At 40.0% G+C, this 25,590-nt stretch overlaps 1 protein-coding gene across 1 annotated transcript in view; it reads right to left on the bottom strand.

The window, feature by feature from the left end:
- Positions 1–1,073: 1,073 nt before the first annotated feature.
- The window catches only part of ofcc1 (orofacial cleft 1 candidate 1), a 133,896-nt gene continuing 109,379 nt past the window's right edge, over positions 1,074–25,590 (bottom strand). The window contains exon 24 of the mRNA XM_074622727.1: positions 1,074–1,641. The gene's annotated coding sequence lies outside the window, so the exon portion shown is untranslated. The remainder of the gene's footprint in view (positions 1,642–25,590) is intronic.

The raw sequence follows: 25,590 nt of genomic DNA, 5'->3' as shown, positions 1-25,590 counted from the left end.
TAGTATGTTAAAAAAAGTCAATAAAAGTCATAGTATAGAATGTCAAGAAAAAGCCATAGTATAGTATGTTGAAAAAAAAAAAGTCATAGTATGGTATGTCCACATTTTTAAAAAAGTCATGGTATAGTGTGTTGTATAACATTTAAAAAGTCGTAGTATAGTATGTCAAAAAATTGAAAAAGTCCTATTATACTATGTCGAAAAAAGTCATAGTATAGTATGTTGAATTTTTTTTTAAAAGTCATACTATAGTATGTCAAAAAAATTAAAAAAAGTCATAGTATAGTATGTCGAAAAAAAAATGTCATAGTATAGTAGGTCGAAAAAAAAATGTCATAGTATAGTATGTCAAAAAAAGTCATAGTATAGTATGTAGAATTTTTTTTTAAAAAGTCATAGTATAGTATGTCATAAAGAATTTTAAAAGTAATAGTATAGTATGTCGAAAAAAATTTAAATAGTATAGTATGTCGAGAAAAAAAAGTCATAGTATAGTATGTTGAAAAAAAGTGTCCTCTAACTCCAAATCAAGCAAATTTGTATGATATCTTGTACCCTTACATTACATTCATTTAGCTGATGCTTTTTTCCAAAGCGACTTCCAATAAGTGCATTCAACCATGTGGATCCAACCCAAAAATGTTATCATGCAAGTATATTAACTTAAGCAAATATGCTGAACTGCTACATTTAGCAACAATAAGAGACAGATACGATTTTTTCATTATTATATATTATTTAATGGGCCAATGTACAGTCAGAACAGATGAGTTTTCAGTCTGCAACAGAAGATATGTTGAGTTTCTGCCGTCCTGATGTCAATGTGGATGCTCAGGTTACAACAATAATATTAATGAACTTTATTTAAATATCCCTTTTATTAACAGGGTTACAAAGTGCTTTTCAGAAAAAAAAACCCGACAAAACAGAAAACAACAATGGAATAAAATGCAAACAGTCTGCTGTCAATCAGTTGAGCATTCAACAGTCTAGGGCTCTAACAACAGCAAGATAGGCTGGTGCCTAAAAGCCTTGATTGAAAGGATCAAATCCCGTCTCCCCTATCTAGCTAACAAATATCTGGTGTGGGCAACAAATCTTAGAACAAACAACTGAATTGTGAACTTCAGGCATAGCTAACCAAGATAAGGTATTGATACAACTATTACTTGACAACCTGAGGTGAAGGAATCAAAACCCAGCTCTGTTTCAGGAAGGTCCAGTCTGCTTCCACACCAGATGTGAAACACTAAAAAACAAATTGAAGGAGCTTTATTATGCAGATTGATTGTTAATTTTTATATCGGTAATGGGAGTATAAGTTGTATGACCAAGTAGCTTAGGTAGTAAGTGGACTGCTCAGAAGACATGAGGTTGTAGGTTCAATCCTCATGTGGTGCAGTGAATTTTAAGGTCTAACACCCTAAGTGTGCGTGGCATGGGTGGCGTTATTGGTTACTTATTGGTACTTTAATTGATATTAATTGACAATGCAGCAGACATGACCTGAATGATCCCTCTATATACAATCATAATCAGAAGAAGAAGATGATGATGATGATGATGACGATGAAGAAGAAGAAGATGACGACAAAGTTGTGGATGAAGTAAGTTAAAAAACTCAGCCAACTCTGCTCTCATCTGGGGAGAAAAGAAGAGAAGGACGACATAAGAATTTGCATCACATTCACATACATCTGTGCATACAACTACTATTACTAAATCAAATACAACTAATACAACAACTGATACTACAACTACAACAGCTACATACAGCTACTACAACAGGCTTTCTGAAAGTTTTGATGAGTGAATGCCAATAAAGGGAATCAGCATTTGGTTGAGGGTTGCACAAAAATAATGTAGTATATCGAAAAACAAGTCAGAGTATAGTTTGTCGAAACAAGTCATAGTCTACTATGTCGGAAAAAGAGTAAAAAAGGAAGTCACAGTATAGTATGTTGAAAAAAGAGCCTTAGTATAATATGTCGAAAAAAAAAGTCATACTATATTATGTCGAAAAAAAGTCAATAAAAAAGTCATAATATAGTATGTTGAAAAAAAGTCATAGTATAGTATGTCGGAAAAAAAAGTCATAGTATAGTATGTCGAAAAATAGTCATAGTATAGTATGTCGGAAAAAAAAGTCAGTATAGTATGACGAAAAAAAAGTAGTATTATAGTGTGTCGAAAAAAAATCATAGTATAGTATGTCGAAAAAATAAAAAAAAGTCATAGTATAGTATGTCAAAAAAAAAGAGTATGACGGAAAAAAAACAAATGTCGAAAAAAATAGTATGTCGAAAAAAGTCATAGTATAGTATGTTGAAAAAAAAACACATAGTATAGTGTGTCGAAAAAAAGTCATAGTATAGTTTATCGGAAAAAAAAATAGTGTGGTATGTCAAAAAGAAACTTATCGTATATTATGTCAAAAAAAGTCATAAAAAATCCATAGGGTAGCATGCAATAATAATGTCAAAGTATAGGAAATTGAAAAAAGTCATAAAAGGTCATGGTATAGCATGTCAAAAAAAAATAGTATGGCATATATATAAAAAAAAGTCGTAAAAAATGCATAGTATAGTATTTCATAAAAAGTCATAGTATTGTAAGTCGGAAAAGCCATAAAATGTATGTCAAAAAAGTCATAAAAAAGTCATAATATAGTAAGTAAAAAAAAAAATTACATTCTAAAAGTTTTTTTTTTAAGTTAAAAAAGGTCACGATATAGTATTTCATTACAAAAGTCATAAAAATTCTTGGTATTGTATGCCAAAAATAGTTTAAAAACGTCTTAGTATAGTGTTTCAATAAGTCATAAAATCATAGTATAGAATGCCATAATAATGTCATAGAATAGCTTGTTGAAAAAGAGGCATAGTACAGTACATTACAAAAGTCATAAAATCATAATTTGCATGCCATAAAAATGTCACAGTATAGTATGTCAAAAAAGAGTTATAGCATAGTATGTCATAAAAATATAATAAAATGTCTTTGTATAATATGTAAAACTTGCTTAACTGCACCACCTTTATTGTTTTTGTACAATGTTTCTTAAGCAATGTGATGGCCTGAACTGTGCCAACATTCCATCATATATCACCTGAAGTAAAAATAACTTTCTTTTTAAAATGTGCCTGTGTGAAATTTCCTACTATGACAACTTAAAAGCCTCTAGGCTCTATTTCTTTATAATAAATACATATTTGATATTTATATTGCTTTGCGGTGTAGGACAGAAAAACATCAGGACACTATTAGTGCAAATTTGGACTAAATCCAAGCAATAGGTGAAAGATTACAACACCATCTCCAGAGTTGCTTCATTCCGCACTTTTTCGCCTATGGAGTGAGTCAATATATTGATCAATTTCATCCCTTTTTGGTGTATTTCACTTTGTAAAATATTTGTAGTATGACCATCATCATCAAAATTATGAAAAAACATAGTTGTGTTTTGTTCTACCTCGGGTAGAGCTATCTCAACACCTTTGTGCCGGTACTAATAACTGAGTTTTCTCTGGAAAGATTCTAAACTAACTGCCTACTGTGACTTTTTAGGAAACTGCCCAAACTTCAAATGCGTAAAAGTATCTCATGCCATCACTGATCTTTATCCAGGAATTTAAGAATTTCCACTGCAACTTCCATGCACACAACATAAGGCATGTGCTTGTGTCACTACCCAATACCAATGTGCTCTGGGAGATTTGTAAAAGGAAATTCAAGTTGTGACAAGTGCAAATCCCTCTGCACAATTGCTACATTGAAATCTTGTGTTTTGCACAGTGTACAGTATCTTACAGCTCCTGTGTCTCACTCACTGTACTGTTCAAAGATAGATATGCTAATGCAGAAAGTACTTCTGTATAGTAGTTCTTCCAATGCACTTGCTGTGCTGGAAAACAGTAGCAAAACCATCATCTCGGCATATACTGTATCAAACTCTTGTGTGTGTGTGCGCGTGTAGATATGGAAAATAGAAGAAGAGAAGAGTTTGGGGTTTGCCGTGGCCCACTTCTTCTTCCCCTTCTCCTTTCTATTCCCTCTTTCTCTGCGGTGCTGTCAGTCTCCCTGGGGTCGGATCAGCGCCGCCGCAATAGGTAGGCCGAGGCTATCAAAGTACACTTTTAACTTTTTAAGACTTTGCAGGTTGGCTTTGTTCTCCTTTTCTCTCTGTTGTGCGGGCTCTCATGGGCCCTGGGTTGGGGAGTCTCTCTGGGTGCTGGCGAGTGGCTCTGGGCTATTAAAAAAAATGCAGGTTATCTACTGGGAGAAGTGGAGGAGCCTTTCAAATTGAAGTGAGAGCTCACGACCAAAGAAGAGAATTCGGAGGAGCATGGAAGGGGGGTGTTGGTTTCGATGATGAGTATGCATGTACTTATGTACAAGGGTATATGGGAGTTTAGTATACTGTGTTGGTGTGCGTAATGCAGAGGAACGGGATCATTCAAAGTTACTGTATTTATCCCCTCTTCTTGGTATGTTTTGCAAACCACCCGAAAACCCTATGCATGCACATATACATGCATTCACACAAACACACACAGACAACCGCTTCATCGCCTACCCCCTCCACACACACACACACACATCTGCTGCATCCACCAACACCACCACCACTACCACGTCTCCTACCAAAAAAAAAAAACCCCCGGGCTCAAAGCCTTTGGGATGATTTGATTAGCAATGATATCTGAAAACGGCCTCATCGTGCTAACAAGATTAAGCTGAGGCCCTGTCTGTTTTCAGTGCTGGAAATTTGCTAGGTGATTAAAACTGGCTCTCTCCTCTGGAACAGGAGCCTTAGCCGGCTAGTGGGACCGTTGCCAGGTAACAAGACATGACTGCTGTTTTGATGTGGCTACATACGCAAAGGGCTAAAGCTACTGTAGGCTGGTGGGAGATAAAGTGGAAAAACCTCTGTCCCTGGCCAGGCAAGACACAAAGTGAATACCCCCCCATTCAAATGATGTACAGTGCAGCTACTCAGAGATACAGCACTGAAACACGCTGCTAAAGCTCTACTCTGTGATCATCGTGAGACATATAACCACCAATATCAACAAGAACTAACTTTCAGAAAAGCAATTATGTGTTTTCTTTTCTAAGCACTCCCTCCATGTAGCTAAATCTTGATGGACAATAAAATAAATGCTTCATTTTAATTATGAAGCTCATTAGCAATGTTTGAATTATATTACAAATGTACCCAAGTTCCATTTTCACAGATCGACTCATTTACTCTCTATGGACAACTACAAATGTCTATAAAAATGAACAAAGACGTCGGTAGAGTCCATTTTCAACCTGAGCATTTTTGCTGGGTTATATTATTTTAAATGTCTTATTGATAACATTCTTATGTAAATAGTTTTTTTTTTTTTTAAAAACAATACATCCACATAGCATTTCGAAAAGTTCCAAATAAAAGTATGGCTTTTCCTAAAAAAAAAATGATGATTGTGAATTAATAATTAAAAACAATTCTGACAGGTCCAGAATTAATGTTTTGTTTATATCTGCGGAAGACATCTGACCACTTCCAACAAGGCTTGTGAGCCAATAGTGTAACGACGTTGGTATCATGCGGTATCTCTGTGTGGTCGGCGATCAAGTTGCCAGTTAGTGTGGAAAAAACGGAATTTGACGGTGATGCCTGGCAACCACTTGTTGTGAAGTGAATGCAACGGAATAGGGGTGGAAGAATATGACATCTAGTGGCGGAATGTCATCAATAGCACCTTTAATATTTGCTGTTATGTATAATATTAATTTAGATTAAATGCAGTATATTAGATCAATGCCAGGCTGCAAAGATGGGTACGCTAAATTATGCTTAGAAAAGTATTCTTGCGCTCTGACTACTGCAACAAAGAAAATTATAGTAGCAGTAAATATTGAATTAAGCCACTGGAAGGGCTTTGGTGTGCTAGAACATAAGTTATGCTTTCACCTCAAAGTCTTTCCCACTGTACTATTCCATTTGAACGGGAGTCAAGCTGCAGAATCCCCAACTTTCAGTTTACCATAGGAGGGGTATTAATTCTTCACTCCAACACTGTATTTATTCAATTGGATTATGTATGCATGGAAGTCCTAATGAGGGCTTAAAAATGCAATTATTGCTTAAGCAAAAAATGTGACTTTTTTGATAAATGTTTCTATTACCTAATAAATGGAGAATCAACAGACTTAGGAAACTGCTTTATTCGGGGCTTGAAATTAGCCCATCAATCATTTGCAGAGTTTGTTAACTATTTCTCTCCTTCCCGCCTCCTTCCTCTGTCGCCCCATCCTCGGAGGTCTGGCAATATGCAAAAATGAAGAAGAGAATGGAGGGAGAGAGAGAGAGAGAGAGAGAGAAGAAGAAAAAGGAAGGATTGCATATGATAACGAAAAACAACGAGGAAGGGAAATCATCATCATGGGACAGAAGGAAAAACACTTACACGCGGGGTATGATATCCCTTAACGACTGGACTATGATAATGAAGTGCATTTATAATTCATATGGTCTATAGGCACAGGTCAGTGGCGCGATGTGAACAGGGTTAATCAGAAGCAAGAGGGTCACGGAGCGCCAAAAGGTCGCGATGATTTTTTATGAGCATATTGATTGTGTTTTCAGAACAATGAATATCACATGGTAGCATATGTGTGTGTTATTGTATTGATTTGGTGAGTTCTCATCCATATGTGGCCTGCAAATGTCAAATTGACCCCAATAAATAGGCTGTTGCCATATTCAAGAAAGACATTCAGTGTGTCCAAAACTGACCAATGCGAGTGGATCAGTGTAAAACATCATTCATGTTTTAACTTTTAGCACTACAGAAAAACTTACAACTAGTTACACTTAAAGATAGAATACAAATGAGGAAGCCAGGCGTGAAATAAAGATAAACTGTTGCCTCTTTCAGTTTTTGAGAATAAATCTGTTGGAGTGGAAAGATTTTTAAAGAGGTCCTACTATGCTTTTTTCCTTTTTTCTTTCCTGTAGTGTGTTATATAGTTTTTTGTGCATGTAAAAAGTCTGCAAAGTTACAAAGCCCACGGAGTTACTCTCCCCCACAGAAACACTGCTCCTTAACTGCCTGAAACGCCTCGCTGGAAGTCCCGCCTTTTCTTCTGTAACCTGGTGATGTCACCATATAACACATTTGCATAATACCTGCCTAGCTAGTTTGGCACGCCCTCAAACAAAGCTATAGTTAAAGCAGAGCTGGAGCGGAGTCCGAAGAGTTTGATTCAACTGACCAATCACAACAAAGTGGGCCAGCTGACCAATCAGAGCAGACTGGGCTTTTCAGGAGGGGGGGGGGGGGCGGGAGCTCAAACATAGCGTTTCAGACAAAGGGTGAAAAGAGCTGGCCTCAAACAGCCGGTATAAGAAAAGTAAAGTGTTTTTTGAACATTAAAGCATGTAAACATGTTCTAGTAGAAACCCAAAATACAAGTATGCACCTGAAAATGACCATAATGGGTCCTTTAAATTTCGCACTTGCATAATATATTACTGTCCAATTACACCAAATACAAGGCTTTTAAATTGTTGTAAGAAACATTTCTTCTCTTAGTGATGGAAACTAAAAGGATCCCAAATAAACCATCTTTCTTGCTTTCTTTCTTTGCTCTCCCTCATGTAGCAGGTGTGATATAGGGACCACAACTGATGGAAACCAGGGGGGGCGTTTGAATAGACATCCTGTACCTTGATTCTGCCTGTTATCACTTATGTCAGTCAGTTCAGCTTAGCTTCTATCTATGGCCAGGTACAGTAATCTGAGGTATGGGAGAGAGTGTAGAGGAAAAACAATAAGGCCATTTCATTTTATTCCTTCATCTTATCTAAATGAATGGAAAGTGGCCCTTCTTGTCAGAGTTGATTGGGAAAATGTTTTGATCCGGCTGATGCGTGACACGGGACAGATGCCACCGACGCATACGCACGCCCTGCTGTACATCAATTCAAACGCAGGCGAAGGGGAATATTCAAAATATATTCATGGAATGTTCAGAGCTATTTCGGCGAGGGATCACACAATATTACCTCCACGCGGTGATAAGATAAGGTATTTTTCATATTTCCATGTATTTTCATTCATTTTCTCATTTTGGGGAAGGAGGAGGAAGAGTTTGGCCTCAGGCAAGATTAATAAGCATTTAAAACGGTTTCACTGCTAACCGGCAAATCACAGTGTGTGTTTCAGAGTATTGTTCACTACTGAGTGGCCATGAATGACATAAATAGATTGCCCGGGTATACCTCACCAGCAACGCTATTGAAGGCAGGAGGAACAGATAAATAAACAAAGCACACGTGCTGTACCTATAGAATTTCACACATGCAAATGCAGTGTGGCAATATACATACACATAAATAGAAAATACACACAGTATACAACACATGGAGTCTATTTCATCTCCCATCTGAGCTATAATTAAATGAAAAACTTGCCTTCCGGTGGCTTTTTTTCCCCCCTCAAAAGACAGAATTCAAAACACTTAACCCCTATTAGATACCAATTGACAACGGAGCCTAAAATGGTTGCTGCAGCCGTTGGCTAAGACCAAGTTAGTGTCAATAGCTGGCTAGAAGCCTGTGTTTGTGGCTACAGGCTCACCACCAGCAACACCAACCTTCCTCCCACCAACACAGAAATACGCAAACATAAACAAAATTACGCATAATGCATATACCATCTACAGGAATGCAGAGCGATCAGCACCTATACATGCATAGGCATACACACAACTTGTGCCCAAGCATTCCAACTGTAAAGTGGCTTAATGGCTGATGTTCAAACAAGCAAGCGCAGCCGCCATAATTGAAGCCCTCCCCAAATTGTGTTTTTATTTTGCTCCCCAGTTCTGAAATATAATCAGTTTGCCTAATTTTATTGCATTTCCTAATGATGCTCGCCCAGAGCAATTGTTCTGTGTGTTCCTTAGCAAACAGCGCGTGTCAGCTCACTGAGATTAATCTTGATTACTTTAGCCCTTGATGAAGTAGGCTACAATAATGCTTTAATTGGGGAATATTACCACATACAGAAAAAAACGGTGATAGATAGACCGGGAGATGGATGTTTGACTCCGAACTGCACTAATTGTAATGCTGTTTGGAGTGATTAACTTTGGATGGATCAGTGGCTGTGGCGGAAGGCAGAGCACAAACAACAAATAGGGAACCAAATCCATGACTGTAGTGTGCCATAGTCATCAACGTTTACGTTTTTCACTGTGTGCCAGTGACAAAAATGAGTATTCAGATTTTATTATCAAGACAAAGACAGTGCTTTGTAATAGTCAGTGTCCTACAAAAAAATATATTTTCTTACATTTTTTATATGTTTTCAGTGGTTTCATCTAGACCTGGCATTTGCATTATAGGTTAGCTGCTCCAGGGCGTGTACAAAGTAAATACACTTGATAAAATAATGCAACAACTTCAGTTACTTTTACATTTTTGTTAACATAATTACAATTTAATTTGGTAGCTACAGTATTTTAGCCATATGTTTATGTCGTTTTTTTAGCCAAATATCTCTTAAAAGAGTACGTAATTTAGCTCTCCTATAGCATTGTCGGACTCACGATGGACAGTTAAAAAATAAATTTAAAAAAAGCTAAAAAACTTTGCAGCAGAACCAAAGCGATGTTTTTTTTTTTCACTCTACACACACTCTGGTGCCTGCTTTAACCATAACGCAACTCGACCACTGACTGTACAGTTGGAGATTTGGGCCTGTGATGCTAGTAACAGCTAATATAGCCTCGAGCAGAGATGAGGAGCGGTCTTCATGGTAACATCACTTCCGTCTCCACACGCCCAGATTTTACTTAATTTAAAATCTTGTACTCCTCAGCTAATCTATTGATGGCACCTGGACAAAGAACAGGAAGAGAAAATACACACAAAACACAGTGCCAGTGAAAAGTAACTCCATTTTTTCAGGATGAAGACGCACACCAGAATTGTATTTTTTGCAAGTTTTGGTGTAATACTCAGGATAACGGAGTAGATCAGAGAGGCATGCAGCATAAGGACAACATGTAGCCTATATTTCAAGTCAGCTTTGGTTCATTGGCTCTTAGTTTAGGTTTCTAGCTGTGTGCAAGAGTTAGATTAAGCAGGATAACAGTTGAAATTTGCAGCATGTGCTCTTAAAGAGAGAAAATGAATTGTGCTTGCATTGCTACCACTTGCTTCTTTCTCCTTCTCTCTTCTCATCTTTAAAACTAAGTCCAGAGCTTCGTCTATGAATTAAACCAGCTACTAGTTGGAGATACAAATCCAGCCTTCTAACCTCATTACCTGGACCTGAAGTATAATGAAGCCCCCCCCAAAAATACGAGTCCAAGGCCTGTCATGTCACTACGTATGGAGACTACAGTACAGTACACACCCCTGGGGGCAACACCCAAATCTGCCCATGCAGCTCTCCTGCTATTCGGCCCCATCTTCACTTGTGCGGTATTGTACGTGACATGGGTGAGCGCACACACACACACATATACTGTACAGTATAGTGCATCACATGCATACACACACACGCAGCTGCACGCCACGCCATGCCACACCACGCCGAAGCTGTAGGAGAGACCCAATCTGCTTGGTTGGGACAGTTGTCTTACGAGGTGTCGTACGCTGACTGGACATATGCTGACCCCTTCCGATTTTTTTTTGTGCTGACTTCCTCGTTGGTGCCTCTTTGTGTCACGACTTTGTGCTGAGTTTTGTTTAGGGGCGGGGGGGACGGGGACGCAGTGGGAGGACGAGGTTGCTTGTAGTGTATAGGGTGTGAGAGGTTGTTCCTTATGTGTCTTTGTTTATAACAATGCTAGTGAGCAGTGTGTTTGTTGGTTTGTGTGTGCGTGTCGTTGGGTGGTTCGGTACTTGCTGGCAAAAGTAAAGACAGGAAGCTGTGACAGAGCCTGAAGAGTACATAAACTGACCTACACAAACTTTTCCACACACACACTGACTTGTTGAGCACATGAACCTGAAATATAGCGTGTATATACAGTTTGTACAGACTAATCGTCTTTCACACACCAACACGTGCTGCAATCCATTCAGTCCCAGCTCAATCGCCATCCAGTCCATGTGAGTGACACCTGACAGAATGTGTGTGACTAGAGTTAAAGGTAAACACACACACACACACTAACACTAACACCTCCAGAGAGCTTGTCACCTGCTCACGCCACGGCGAGTTGAAGAGGAGAAAGCTGGGCTAGGAGAAGGGGGAATGGGGACAACAGTCTAAGCGTGTGGACATTGGTGCTGTCTCGTGAAGGTGTGAATCTGTCATTATCGGACATCACAGCTCACACACACACACATCAGGACACACACACACATGCATACAAGCTGATTCAGTATATTCCCAGTGTTAAAGAGTGATTCTGGAGGTCTCACTTGGAAAAATATGCACAAATATGAACACGTCCCTATGCAGGCTATGTCTTGTGCACACACGCACGCACTCCCAATACACCCACTGCACCACAGTCCTTGGTTAGGACTAGGAGGTCACCCACTGTTCATCATGCCACGTCAAATCCTGCCGCAGCGTGGCTGCGCATGTCAAAAAGGCCTTTCTCTGAGAAGCCTGACAAGATGCAGAAGGATCAGTCACGCTGTACCGGAAAGATAACGTCACCAGAATCTGTTACGACATATTGAGGGGGGTGGGGGGGTGGGGAGGACTGTGACACGTTCCACAAAAGCCTCGCTTTAAAACAGGAGCCGTATAGTTATTTGGTGATATTAATGTACGGCGACAACTAACAAAAAAAATCAATAACATTTTTTATGACATCTCCATCTCCCCTCTCGCCGCCGTGTCTGTAATACTATTCAAATGGGAGCAATGATGATAAGGTTTGGCCAAGGCTTGCTATAAAAGGAGGGGGGGGAATGGAAGACGAGGATGATAGAGGGCCCCCAGATAGCTCGCTTCGGGCTGTCCGCGGTGCCATAAGCTGTTGTTTTATTTCTCGTTTTGTGGATGTAATCAGAAGAACAAATGCAGTATGTAGTTGGCAGGGAGGTCTGAGGGTTATCCCCATCTCTGAAATCATATAAAACATAATCTACATGCTGTGCTGCGCTACATGAGGAATTATAGAGAAATGTGTCATCTTGGATCTGGGAGGATATGACCAGAGGTTAAACCTATGTGTTGTTCCCGCAGCGCTAGCTGTGAAATCTATACTATACCACAATATATATCAATATATATATTTAATAGGGCTGTGTATTGGCAAGAATCTGGCGATATGATACGTATCATGATACAGAGGTTGCGATTCAATATATTGAGATATATTGCGATACAGTGAGTAAGGTGATATATTGCGATTTTTTAAAATCTAATTTGAGGAAAACTGTCATATTATAAAGAACAAACCACCATATACATCAAATCTGACTAAAATAAAAATTTCTCACAGTCTCTGTAACATCCAACACCATAGAAGTACTTTTTTTGATACTTTCTTACACCCCTAATATTTAATATATTGTATTCCAAAATATAAAATACAACAATGGTATATTTGACTTATAAATGTTAGATCTAAAAAAAAATCACAAAATACTAAATGGACTTCTTGTAAGAGAGAATTGGTGTAAATAAACATTTTGGGCAGCCACAATTTGGCATCAGGTAGTCATTGAGTGCTCCCATGCTGAATATGTAAAATTTACTTAACTACATGTTTCCTTAATCCGTGAGTAAACAGTTCAGTTGCTTAATGCATTTTGCCATAGTATGTCTAGTTGCTGCTTGTGAGTGTGGTTCCCTCGCAGAATTAGAGTGGATTTTATTCTAATCTTCTGGGTTTACTTCGTGTACAGTCCAACAGCAGCTTTGGCTTACAGGATTTTGTGACAGTTGACAGTCACCCCTGGTTTGTCTTGTTAGAGCTCTAAAAAGACAAACCAGGGGTGACTGTCAACTGTCACACACACACATACACACACTCACACGTAGAAGCAGAAGGAGAGCCAACTGTACACTAAATAAACCTGCTTGTCATAATAATGATGAGAGCCGGCTCCATTATGTTCTTTTGAGTTTATTTCTCTGATTTACCGCAGTCAAAGCGACGCGTGCCTGGGACGGTCTCCAAGGTTGCTGTCAGGGGGAATTTAATGTCCTTGGCTTTAGCGTCTTTCTGGGAGCCTGTCACATCGGCTCAGCACTGACTGGCGTACCAGCCGGGACCTCTGGCATTGTGAATATTAATAGAATATTGATACCGCCAAAACATGGCGGTGGGATTCTCATGTCTTCTCCCCCCGTACTCTCTCTGCAGGACTTTAACCCCCCCTCTGTCTTCCCCCTCTCTTCTTTTTTTATTAATTCGATAAAACTTGACACTTCTAATATTATGCAAAACCTGATTAATTTACTACCGCTCATCATCAAATGAAATATTAATTAAGCACAAAAAAACAGGTGTGTTTAATGCTTCAATTATCAGCCGGAGTTTGTGGGAGCTCACTGGTATTTACACACAAAGGTATACCTCACATGCACTATACCGCCGCTGTCATAGCTGTTGTTGCATAAGCCACGCTATGCATGTACCTTCATGTGGACGTTTCTTAAGAACAATGACTCAGCCGAGAAGAAACTGGGAGCTCCTCCAACTATCTTTATTCATGTTTCCGCCGCTCCAGTTACACCAACCAGTACTGGCATGACCCCACAAGTGCTTTAAATCCTCTCATGAAATTACTTAACTGATGCTGGTTTCCTTTCCCAGGCTCGTTTTGAGGTCCCATAAAGTGGTAGTAAAGTGGAGTTTTTAAACGCCATATGCTGGGGTTGGGGAATTCAATTGCACATTGCATATTTATTTATTTATTTATTTTAAAAATTGAAATGTCATTTTAACATACCCATTTCCCAAAGTCTTAGCACTTACTGTATATAAATAAATACATAGAAAAATAACGGTTGTTGCTTAAAGACCCTGAACAAATGGTTTAAAATCTTCAGCATTTCTCTATAATATTAAATATTCATTCATATTTATTAAAATGTTAACACTCTAAAAATCTGCTTTTTGTACCATGAATACCAAACTCTGAAAACACACTCATTATGAAGCGCACAACTTCGCCGTATTCCCTCATAATATTGAACCACATGATAACTCCTAACATATTTCATCACAAGGGACATTGATTTTTGATGTAAACATAATTATCAAAGAGCGTCAGACTAAATTGGCCTGACAAGATAGAGAGTTCATTATCAGCCAAAACACTTGGGAGTGTGTTCCTCTAATTAATTTTCTATAATGAACCCAATGTTTTTGTTAAGCTCGGAAATACCTCAATGACACATTGTTTACTGGGAGGCCTCATCCTCAGCTCCACTGGGTTTTGCGGGGGGGGAAGCTTGTGTTGGGTTATGCGCTGCATGTAACCTGGTGTATGTTCACGTTTCATCGGCAATTCTGAAAGTGCAAAATAACATTTGAAAATCCTGACATGAAAGAGGACATGGTGAGATTATTGTATTCTACACTCACTTCAACAAGGTTGAACTTAAAGCCTGAATTTAAGGGTTTTCTATCAATTAAGATTTTTAAGTTCTTCCATTTTGGTCAGATAAGTACTGTCCTCTCTCGGCACGCACTCTCACTCCCCATACCGGAGCGGCGTTGGCGTCAGAAACTATTTTCAATAATTGATTCCGCACTCTAATTGAACAGCACGACTGAACGACATAGCTCATTACTTTACTCATTAGTTAATTATCGGAGAAGTAGGACAAGTCAATAAAAGTGAAGGCAGTAAATTCCGATACTAATTAGCCGCGCTTCCTTCAAGACATATTTAAAGGCAGATTAGTTACCTGAATGTCCCGCGATGGAATAGGAGGGGGCTGGCGGGGCGGGGTGGGTGGAGGGGGGAGGGTGGGACACTGACGGGAGAGTTGGCTAAGGTTAGCTGCTTGATATCATTAAAATGGGGAGAGATCGTAGTTACAGCAATGTGATGGAACTCCCCCTAAAGACGGCTTTTCAACCACATGGGGATTCAAGGTGAGGGGAGCGAAGAGAGGAGAATTAGTAAAGGGGGAAAGCTGGAAGCCTAAATTATGGAATTTGCTCTTTTCCTTTCTGTCTAAATTATGTTGTGTTAGTATTATCATTTTTTTTCTTATTTTTTTTATGTAAATAAATGTACAATATAAACTGAAAATTAAAAATGTTGGGTAAATTAATCAATAAATAAATGAGCAAAAAATGCTTTAAAAATTAGACCAAATGAATATAAAACTGCAATGATCCTTGATCTGTACGGAACAATATTATGTGTGACTCTTCAGTAATATAAACTGGGATTGTGCCTTTGACATATTGCTTCAAATTGATTAATGGGGAGAATTGATTAAAACAATCTATCCCCTTTCATTATGAGCCTCTCTGCCTCTATTTGTTTTCTTGGCTAACGCTGCTAATAATAACCGTTTGACATATTGGGCCCACAGTGAATAGCCGTGACTGGGTTCATGCACTCCTAACAGGGGGGCGGATTTGCAACAGTATAGCGCAGATGCCCCGTCAGCCAATCACAAGGCGGCAAAGACGGGCCGGGGCGAAGCCAACGCTAGTGTCTTTTTCACATGCAAATGCTACAATGTGATAATAAACACCTGACGTGGAGCATGACTGAATTATCCTGCCTGTTTAATCAAAAGGCGCTCCTTATTGCAGCTCCGTTGCCCCTCTCGTTCTGGCACCTTCCTCTTTCTGTAATATTTCATCACCCTCTTCTTCTTTATATGCTTTTTCCTCTTCATTCATACTTCTCTTTCTTCCTCTCTCCTTTGCTTTCTCTCTCTCCTTCCTTCACATCCACTTCCTGGCCTGTTAATCTTCCCCTCCCTTGTATCACTCAGCTGTTTTCACAGTCATACATTATCACTTTTTCCGTCAATTGGCTTTAACCGCGCTAAGTTTTGTGAGGAGCCCATCGGCGGGGGCCCCTTGGGGACGAGGAAATGACAGAAGGCGGCCTTTATTTACTTCTGTGGCCCCTACCGTGTCGTCTGCTTAATCATGTGGCTAATCGACAACACTGTCTCCCCGCTCGCCCGCGCCCGGACAATGGGGAACCTCATTCATATTTAATACAATGGAGTGTTTAAGTCATTGCACGCGTCTGAGGAGGAGGATATTGTGTTTCATTGTGAAGGGCTCCGCAGGGACCTCCTCCCTGCCCACCCAGGCCTCCCTATCCAACCCTCCTCCTCCCAACTAGCATATGCTTGGCACTTCTGGTGTTAAGCAGGCGGGCCCGGGCCCTGTGCAGCTGGCTGGACGCGAGGGCCCCGGCCTGGTATCAAAGCGTTCATTCCCATGATTAATTCAAATGGTTAATTCTGCTTTATCACGGCTTAAGAAAAATTACCAAGACAAATATGTACTCCACTGAAGAATGAATTACGTAGGGGCGTCTTTAATAATGCAACAGGGCGTATAATAGGGGCTCTTTTCCTTGCACTAATCTCCTCGCCACCTCCACTTTAGAGAGCATGGTGTCAGATGCTGGGCACCATGTGCTGCCTCTGTTCTTTAATAAGGATTTATCCCACAGAAAGGATCGTTTTGTGCTGTTTAAGTGTCTGTCGCTACTAGAGTTGAAAACTTACATAACTTGCAAACATTTCTATTGACGTGAGCAGCTGATATGTACATGTAGTCCCTCTCTTCCCTGTTAGTTTATCCCTCCCTATCTCTCTCTCTCGCTGTCTCTTCTCCGCCCTGTTTCTTTAAAAGATTAACCAGGGTCATTAAGGACACCGAGAAGGTTCATTTCGTCGTTACGAGTGGCAAATTAATCATGGGGGGATGCCATTTAATGACACACTTCCCTGGACTGATTACTTGTGTTCTCGCTAATTACATTGGTTAACTACAGTGCACCTATGAAGGTCCTTTTGGTATTTGGTCTCCCAGGTCCACGGGCCTCCTTAAAGACACACTCACACGCTTTATTTTCTCCTCCGAGCAAATTAAAGAACATAAAAGAAACAGCTGTGTACGGCGCGGTACCCCGACGAGAGCCCATTACTGACACGCCTGCCTGTGCGCCGCGGAAGGAACTTAACTGTGTCCTATAACCTTAAAACGAGGGCACGCCGCTCGCCGCGGTTTTACTGTCGCAGTGCTGCGGCGTTTTTTTTTCCTCCTCATCTCTCACTCCTTGTCTAAATGAGACGAGCACAAAAGCTCAGTGTCATTAAAAACCACCACCATTAGGAACTGGCTGGCTTCATTTGTCCTCCATTATTACTGGAGACGGCTCAGCCTTCAGAGCCTCGGAGGTGGGGAGGGGGGCGGCAGGCAATAGAATACAGGTTAGACAGAGGGCCACAGCCCAGTTAATAAGGGAGGGAATCTTGGGGCAGGTAAGGGTCAAACTGGACACTTCCTAGCATGCAGCGAAGAGCCATTCATCTGAATGGAAATGTCAGCAGAGACCATCAGGTCAACAGCTCCAGGCTAACTTGGACCTGGGTGTGACTCCTGACACTCAACAGTGGACAGGGGCCAGATAATGGGTTTAGGACCCTGATGGTTATCTCCTCAACTCTGGCTTGTTTTCATTCCTCTTCTCCCGCTGCCCCTCCTTCATCTCTTCCCCCACTCTAATGACAACTGAGGAGGGGTTAAACGCTCCAATTCCACAGAGATTTTTTGGGGGGAGAAGATACGTGACAGATGTATCGCGATAAACGTGATGCTGGCGTTACTTAGAAAGAGCAATTCAGAAGGGGACAATAATAGGAATGTTTCCTTTGTGGTGTGTGCCAGTACTATTTATAGTGTGTGTGTGTAAACAACCAGAAGTCCCGCCTTATGGCTATCATAATTGGCGGGTTTATTTTTTTTTTTTAAGATAACCCACTCCTCATTTGCTGTTTTTTACTCGCTCAAATGATTCCTTTGCCAAGTGCACTGATCTGAGGCAAAGTTTGTTGAATTGATTTCTTTTATTGATTTATCTATTTTCATTTAAAATATATTTAATTTGCTTATCAGTTTGAGTGAATTTGCCGTAATTGAGATGTGACTGTCAGTAGTTTTGCATGTTTCATTTGATGATTTAAATCAAAAGAATTTTAATCCCAAGAAGAAAAAAATACTTTTCCGAAATGCGGAACACTTTTTTTTTTTTTTCAGGAATGCAACCCCTTTTGTGCGGAAAACAGCCGACAAATATCCACATCTTCCTCATGTCAAAATCTGTCAGAGCATTTGGAGTCCTTTGATTTCTTTTTTTTTTTCTCCCTCTTGCTCATATTGAGACGGCTTAGAGGAGATCCTGAAAAGACCTTTTGAAATGGACCAGAGCTGGCAGTCTGGCTATTTGGTAACCCCCTCCTTTTCCTCGGCCTGTTTTACAATCTCATTAAATCGGCCCTTTGTTTTGCCACTTTCCAAGCTCTGATCTCTGGCTTAGGACGAGTCAAGAGGCCGAGACAGTTTGAAAAAGGCTCCCTCCGCCACAAAGAGGCCGCTTGTTCACAATCGTTCCCCACTTCAGCGCCACCCAGACAAAAAAAGAGAGGGAGAGAGCAAGAGGGTCATTCACTGGCGCGTTATCGTGAGAACTTAATGAAAGTTTTATAACTCTTGAAATGTTTATGACCTTCCCACTCAGCAGCTTGTCCCACCAATTGATGGCTGATTCTGACAAGACGCCGCGAGCTCAGCTGGTCCTACAGGCAAAATAAGAAATATAGCAGAGGAAAATATTTCAAATATTTGTCAAAATGCACTTGATTTATTGTTAAAGAGACTAAAAATAGCACCAGAGAAATGAGAAGATTCTCCTATTTTAATCTAGGTGAGACTTCCAGATAGCGTACAGTATATGCCACCAGTACTTTACCTTGGCTGTTTAGTTGCTACAGGGAGGCGCGGCACAGAGATATTATAATCTCTTTGGCAGCCTAGGCCTCACAGGCACCGCTAACAAAGTCTTCCTCCTCTCTTCCCTGCCCAGCAGCTTTCCAGCTCTTGATAAATACTGCTCTATTGTGGCCTTATTATGCAACATTCCACTCCATTATGTCACCATGTTTACAGGGCGCAAAATAAAAAAAATAAAAAAAATGGAGAATTGAAAAGGCCACAATCAAAGAGAGATTCCGCTGCTGTTACTGCATCACGTTAAGATCCGAATAACGCATTCAAAAGTGTTGCATCAAAGCACCAAAATGAACACAGAATGCAGCCTCTTTCACCCAGCAGACAGTAGTTACTGAATTACTCCTCTTGCAAGGACTTAGCGGAGATCCATCTTGGTACCGTGAACCTGTCATGGAGCAATGAAGGGGAATCCAGCGCCCATCTGAAACAAATGACAAAGTCTATCGCCCAAGGCCCCTCTCTCCCTCTTCTTAACAGCTACGCTGAGAAGCCATCACTGTCCACAAAATATGATAAAACCCATGCCATAATAGGATTCATAAACATGCCCAAATACAATTTGCTGAGATGTATTTCAGGAAAAGACAATCATTTACAACTTCTGAGGGGGATTTAGAATAAGTATGTTTGTATGCAAATCCGGCAAACACGTTTTATGTACTCCGCTCCCACAGATCATGAAAGCGCATTAGATTTATGGCAATGTGTGTGCATAATTGTGAAGATGGTAGGGTGGGGGGAAAAGAAGAGGAAGAAGAAGACGAAGAAGAGGTCTCTGGATTTATACTGAGACCTTTTTGGGGGTTTTGATTAGTGTAGAATGAGCCCAGCTTTCATGCCCCCGACATGGAAAACAATCGCTGCCACTTGGCTGAGTCCTGGGCATCCAGGCCCCCATTGCTTCCACATGGGATGCCGCCAACATTCGCTTTTGGCAATAAAGATAGCTGAGGACAAAAGACAGACAGCAAGTACCTCTTGGCAAATTCTTATTTGCAAGCAGGCCTTCTTAATTTGTAGTTGTTGTTTTTTTTTCCTTAAAAACAAGAGCATTTATTAGGGAAAAGTTTAACAAGGGGACATATTTGTTTCATAATGAAGAAATGAATCTTGAACAAGTGCTTGACATTACTGTGATATCACAATGTGATAAATCAGAGTCAACTACTCTCCCAATATGGCTTGTAAATTTAGTAAAGGGGGTTCAGATTTTGTTTTTCATTCTTTAACTAAAGTCAAAATGACAACTCTTCTACTTTTGTCAAGATGTTTTCGCACCCGCGTCATATCCCCGAAGTCAGAAACTTTACAGCCTTCATCTGTGTAAGCTAGTAACATTTAGGGTCTTATCAAATTCTCTTGTAAAGAAACTTCGGCATCCTGATTGGGCCTTTTCTATAAAGACGCCACTTTAAATAAGGAAAGTGCTACAACGTCTAATGGCTTCATGCTACCTTGGCCTTATGTAAACACCATTAGAAAGTTTAATCCAATAAAGTCCAATTTACAAACTCATTTATTACCAATAAAGGAGAGGAGAAACACCTGCTTCATGCCACCTTAACCTCATTTTGAGGTGTGTTTTCTTTTCACTCTCCCGTTCTGTCTGGAGAGACCGTTATGTGCAATGTGGCATGAATTTGTGTGTCTGAGACAGCGGCCTCCTCTTCCTCTATCTCAAGCATTGGTGGGAGCGAAGAGTGAAGGGGGGGATTGACCCAGGAATCTGGAGTTTTTTGGAATGAGAGTTCAAAGGAACTCCCCGCAGCCTATATAAACCACCCTCAATTGGCACAAAGAGGAAACTCAATTTGCAGGGAGCTGCGCTGTATACTTTTTATAGAGGAACTTTTAGTCATTAGGCCATATACTCCATCTCACTCAAAGAGCCAGGCGACGCGGCAGGAGGCCGCAACGTGCTTCTTCTACAAAAAAGCAGGACAGAAACCCCCCCCAATACTCCAGAGAAGAAAAAAAAAAATCTCTTAATGAGAGCCCAGTTAGTTCCTGTGTCTTCAGATGGTGTCCTGTTTGTTCAGCAAAGCAGGGGGATCTGTGTTAACCCTTCCACAACGAAATCTGCTTAGAAGGTGTAATCCTATCTAGTATGCATGTAGCAGTCTTCAGGCGGGGCTGTGCAGGAAAAACAGCCAAAGATGCTGTATCAAATTAAACATATGTGTGGAAGAAAAAAGCACACTCTTTTGGGCAACAATCAGTCCGCATTGAAAGAGAATGAATTTCCTCTGAAAATCTAGTGTTAAGGTTGTCATATTCATTTTAGTCAAATGGGATTTGAGAACAAAACGCAGTTTGAAAGATGACAAAAACAGGCCCAATAGTTGATCTGTTTACAAAAACAGTATTCACTGTGCGTACTGTAGGACTCTCATCAAAGCAAGTCCATATAGCTGCTTAAATGGAATAGGGAAAGATCATTTTAAATACAAAAAAAAGACATTGATTTAAATATTATTGATTTAAATATTAATATATATATATGTTTATATATAAAAATGTTTAGGACATTTTAAATATATCTATATATATATAGATATATTTAAAATTTCTTAAACATTTTTATCACTGGAATTTAGGCAGTCAGTATTACAGATGCAAGTCTGAATTTTTTATTTATTTTTAAACAGCAAGTAAAGAGAAAAATATGTAATTTCTGTGAGGATATTACATTTATTACCTTTTATCATATTGTTCATCCAAGTTTCAATGCATTTCTGTCTTGGTACAGTCATGTGTTTGAGAATTTTGGGGTGTTGCCAAGCAAAACAAATTTCATTGACCTGTCATTCACTATTTGTCTACTTTATTTACTTATATGTGCTTTTTCTTAACTGTCAGGACTAAAACAATATGCGTATGTCGATGGAAATACGTTGTTTTGTGTGGGGTGTCTAGTCTTTGTAGGTTGCTATAATCGCCAGGTCTGTTCCCAGTTTCAGACTCCATCCAAACATCATCTTTCATAATCTCCGCCACGCCTCGTCCACCTGGGTTCTCGCTAACCTTCGTGAACTTTGACCTTACCACACAGCCCCTCGCCAGCCATCATATTTGTCTCTTTGTGTCCTTTGTTGCCCTTCTCTCCCCCACCCATTCCCCCCCCCCCCTTCACTATGTATGGCAGATTAATGACAGCTAATAATATCTGATGTTCCTGGACATTGCGTCCGGTAATGAGATGCATTCCCAATGGGTAGGCAAGGTGTCACCACTAACAAATTCACCGTGGCTGTGTGCAATTAGCCTGTAAAAAGGGTGGAAAAATACACTAAATCAGTATCGGCCAAGATGGATGAAGCGCGCTGAAAGAAAAATACCCCATTGTTACCAAACACCCAACGCGCAGGAAGAGAGAGAGGGGGGGAAAATGTCTCTTTTCCTCCTCCACATCTTTCTCCTGGAGGAGATGTGGACAGGTTACCTTTATGGAAACATTATTCCTTGACTGCTCCCTGGCAGGAGTTCATTACAGCTCAGCCTTACGTTGAAATATTCTCCGCGAAATGTCAGCGTATGTAAATGAGGACTCAGCCCCTCATTCGCATGTCATGTTTTGTTAAAAGTTGTTGCAACCTTTCTTTCCTACTTATTTCTGCCTTTTCTTTGGCCCCTCCTCGTCACCGGGGATACAGTTCCCTTTCCAAAATGAAACATATCGGCTTTGAAATAAAACAAAGAAATGAAAAGGTACATATTAATTTGACGTAGATAATTCAATAACACTAAAAACATGAATACGACTCTGTTATCATTTTTTAATTCATAAGGAACCCTCAAATACAGCATTGATTGATTTTATGAAATAATAATGTTCTTAGTTATTTTGTAACTTTTTAAAGCCATTTATATCTCAATTTGAAATAAAACTCATATGACTTCAATGTTCCAAAGAAGTTAAACTAAACACCAAATAATCGATTTTCTGTGCTACGTGGCCGTATTAATATCTGTACTAGTGGGCCACATTAAATCATGTTCAACAGCATCGATCCCTCAGGGCACTTTAAATATTAGTGAGCATTAAATCAATATCAATGCGGGCTGTTGTTACACTCTAAAAAAGGACGCTGGCATGATTCAACATTTATGCAAAACAACAGCTAAACTCTGGCATAATGTCTTGGCTGGTGCCACCGTCCTCACTGTATGGGCCCTGTGGCTACTCCCAATGATGAGAAACGGATAGAGCTTCCATTCACAGCCACCCATGTTGTGCCCAGTAGCTCAAAGCATCGACTAGTTGTGCCCAGTCATCCCCCGATGTGACAGCTACAGCGCATCTCAGACCGACCAGCTAATGCTACTAATGCTGGAACACCATAAACCTCGCTAGAGTCTGTGCCTGATGTTCACACTCAAAAGCTCTTTTGCTTTCCAGGGCAAGTGCGAGGCAGACTGAGGCTGTATGGTAAATAATTTCCATCTTTTGGGGTGAGCTTGTAAGGGGGCGTCTGCTTAACTTATGTTCCTATGCATGTATGAAATGCATTGTCAAAAATGTATTTCATGCAGGGTTACAAGAGATGCCAACTAGTTCACCTAGAGCTGTGAGGAAAGGGGGGTTTGGTGCATTGTGCCTCTGAAAAAGAACGCCGCAGTACTCCCGTATTCAGCAGTCGGCTCCTTGCTCCGCTTTGTGCCCCTACTGTACCCCTATGCACGGGCTGAATCTGTGGGGACTCTGTCTCTCTCAGCCTAATGAAAATTACATTCACACCCGCGCCACTCCTGCCTATACAGCCTACATTATGCAACAGATGAGCACTGGGGCCAGGGTGTCTAAGTTTGATAGCATTTCTTAAGCAGGATCAAACTGGAAGCGCGGGAGGAGTGTTGGCAGTGATGTGAATTTGATGAGTTCAACAGTAAAAATATTCACTTTTCCACGTATAATAAGAATGACAAACAGGTCGGCGCCGGGTAGATTTTTGGAGACTTTTTTTTTTGGGGGGGAGGAATCTTCTTTGCAATATCATTACGCTGGGTAAAATTGATATAAAAATGAACTTTTCGGAATAATTGACTCTGTGCTCATAACGAGAGGGGATCCCGTCATTTGTTATGAGCCAAATGTATGCTACAATATAGGAAATCCAGTTAGGAGGAAAGTGATGAGTTTCAGGAAGGCACTGAAATCTACATGCAAATGCATAATAATCACACATCTACAATATTGCAGTGTTAAGAAAAAAAATAAAAAATACCTTGAATTCAATTATCATGTGGGCTGGAATAATCATAATGTTATTGGAAACTCAATTACGGAGGCAAGCCATGTCTGGAAATTAGCTGAACTTAGCTAAGGCGAGTCAGCCCCTTGAATTCATCAAGTATGGATTATCACAATATTACATGTTCACTTTGATTCTGCTGTCCAAAGACAAACACTCACAGTCACTGCTGCACACTCCCCACGTTTGTTTTATTCATGAACTGCGCTCTGATCTATTATACATACAAAACTGATTCTATGCCGATCGCCTCGGGCTAAGAGGCTCAGACATAGAATTAATTATATTATATACACATGCATGATAATTGTGTACGATTCGGTCAAACACAGAGGTATTTCTCTATGTGTGATTACCATTGTTGCTTCAGCGGCAATTATTTTCATTATTGTTGCTAATATTGTTAATGTTATTGTTTTCTCATTACAGCATTTCTCTGGGGCTTATTTTTAAGATATTAGGATGTATGTGACCGCTACTCGGGAATAAATCATGGCGCTGGCTGACGAGGCCCATGACATTAATACATAAACGGCACGCTCATATAGCAAGAAAATTACTTTGAAATTAAACACCAGGCTAGCACAGGTCGGGCACAGGAAATAGAGATAAGGGTGCTAATTCATTAAAAAATATTAATGAAATATCCCCCTCTACACAGCGTGCGTGGAGACAACCATACTTTTGAATATTGCAACATTAAAAGTATTTCCTCTGGCTGATATGAAGGCTAGATCTTTCTTTATTGTTAATATTGGTTGATACTTGTGCTCTGTTTTCCATGCCTGAGCATTATTGGAAATATCATTTCCACTTGGTACTGGGAGCGTCAAGCATGGATTGGTTATCAAATTCCAACACACACTGCAAGGTCCAATATGATTCCACCCCAAGATTGTCCAAAGACATTTACAATAAATATAATGGGTTTATGCAGAGTTTACTATGAAAAAAAAGTCTTGGACCTATGGAGGTCAATTGCATGCCTAGGTGACATTTGTAATAAAGATACTGGACCATGGAAAAAGGTGTAAGGATTTCTATTGATATTTGCATAGATCCATTTACAATGTGGGTGCATATAGAGTATGGGAATGTTTGTATATGTATATGGTAAGGATGCACCGATCTGACTTTTTCAGTCCCGATACCGATAGCAATACCTGGGCTTTGGGTATCGGCAGATACTGAGTACCGATTCAATACCAGTGTTTAATTAATAAGCTGTATGCCTCACTGAGTGGAAGTGACTGGGATCAGTCTTTTATGTGTAAGGTTGACATCAGGCTTGATTTAAACATTGCTTTCCTAACTTTGTAAAACACTGTAGCAAATAAATACATAATATATAAAATGT

Source organism: Sebastes fasciatus, chromosome 21 (genome assembly GCF_043250625.1).
Source record: "Sebastes fasciatus isolate fSebFas1 chromosome 21, fSebFas1.pri, whole genome shotgun sequence".
NCBI classification, from domain to species: domain Eukaryota; kingdom Metazoa; phylum Chordata; class Actinopteri; order Perciformes; family Sebastidae; genus Sebastes; species Sebastes fasciatus.
Note: the sequence above shows the minus strand (reverse complement) of the source record. Positions and strands in the feature narration are given on the sequence as shown.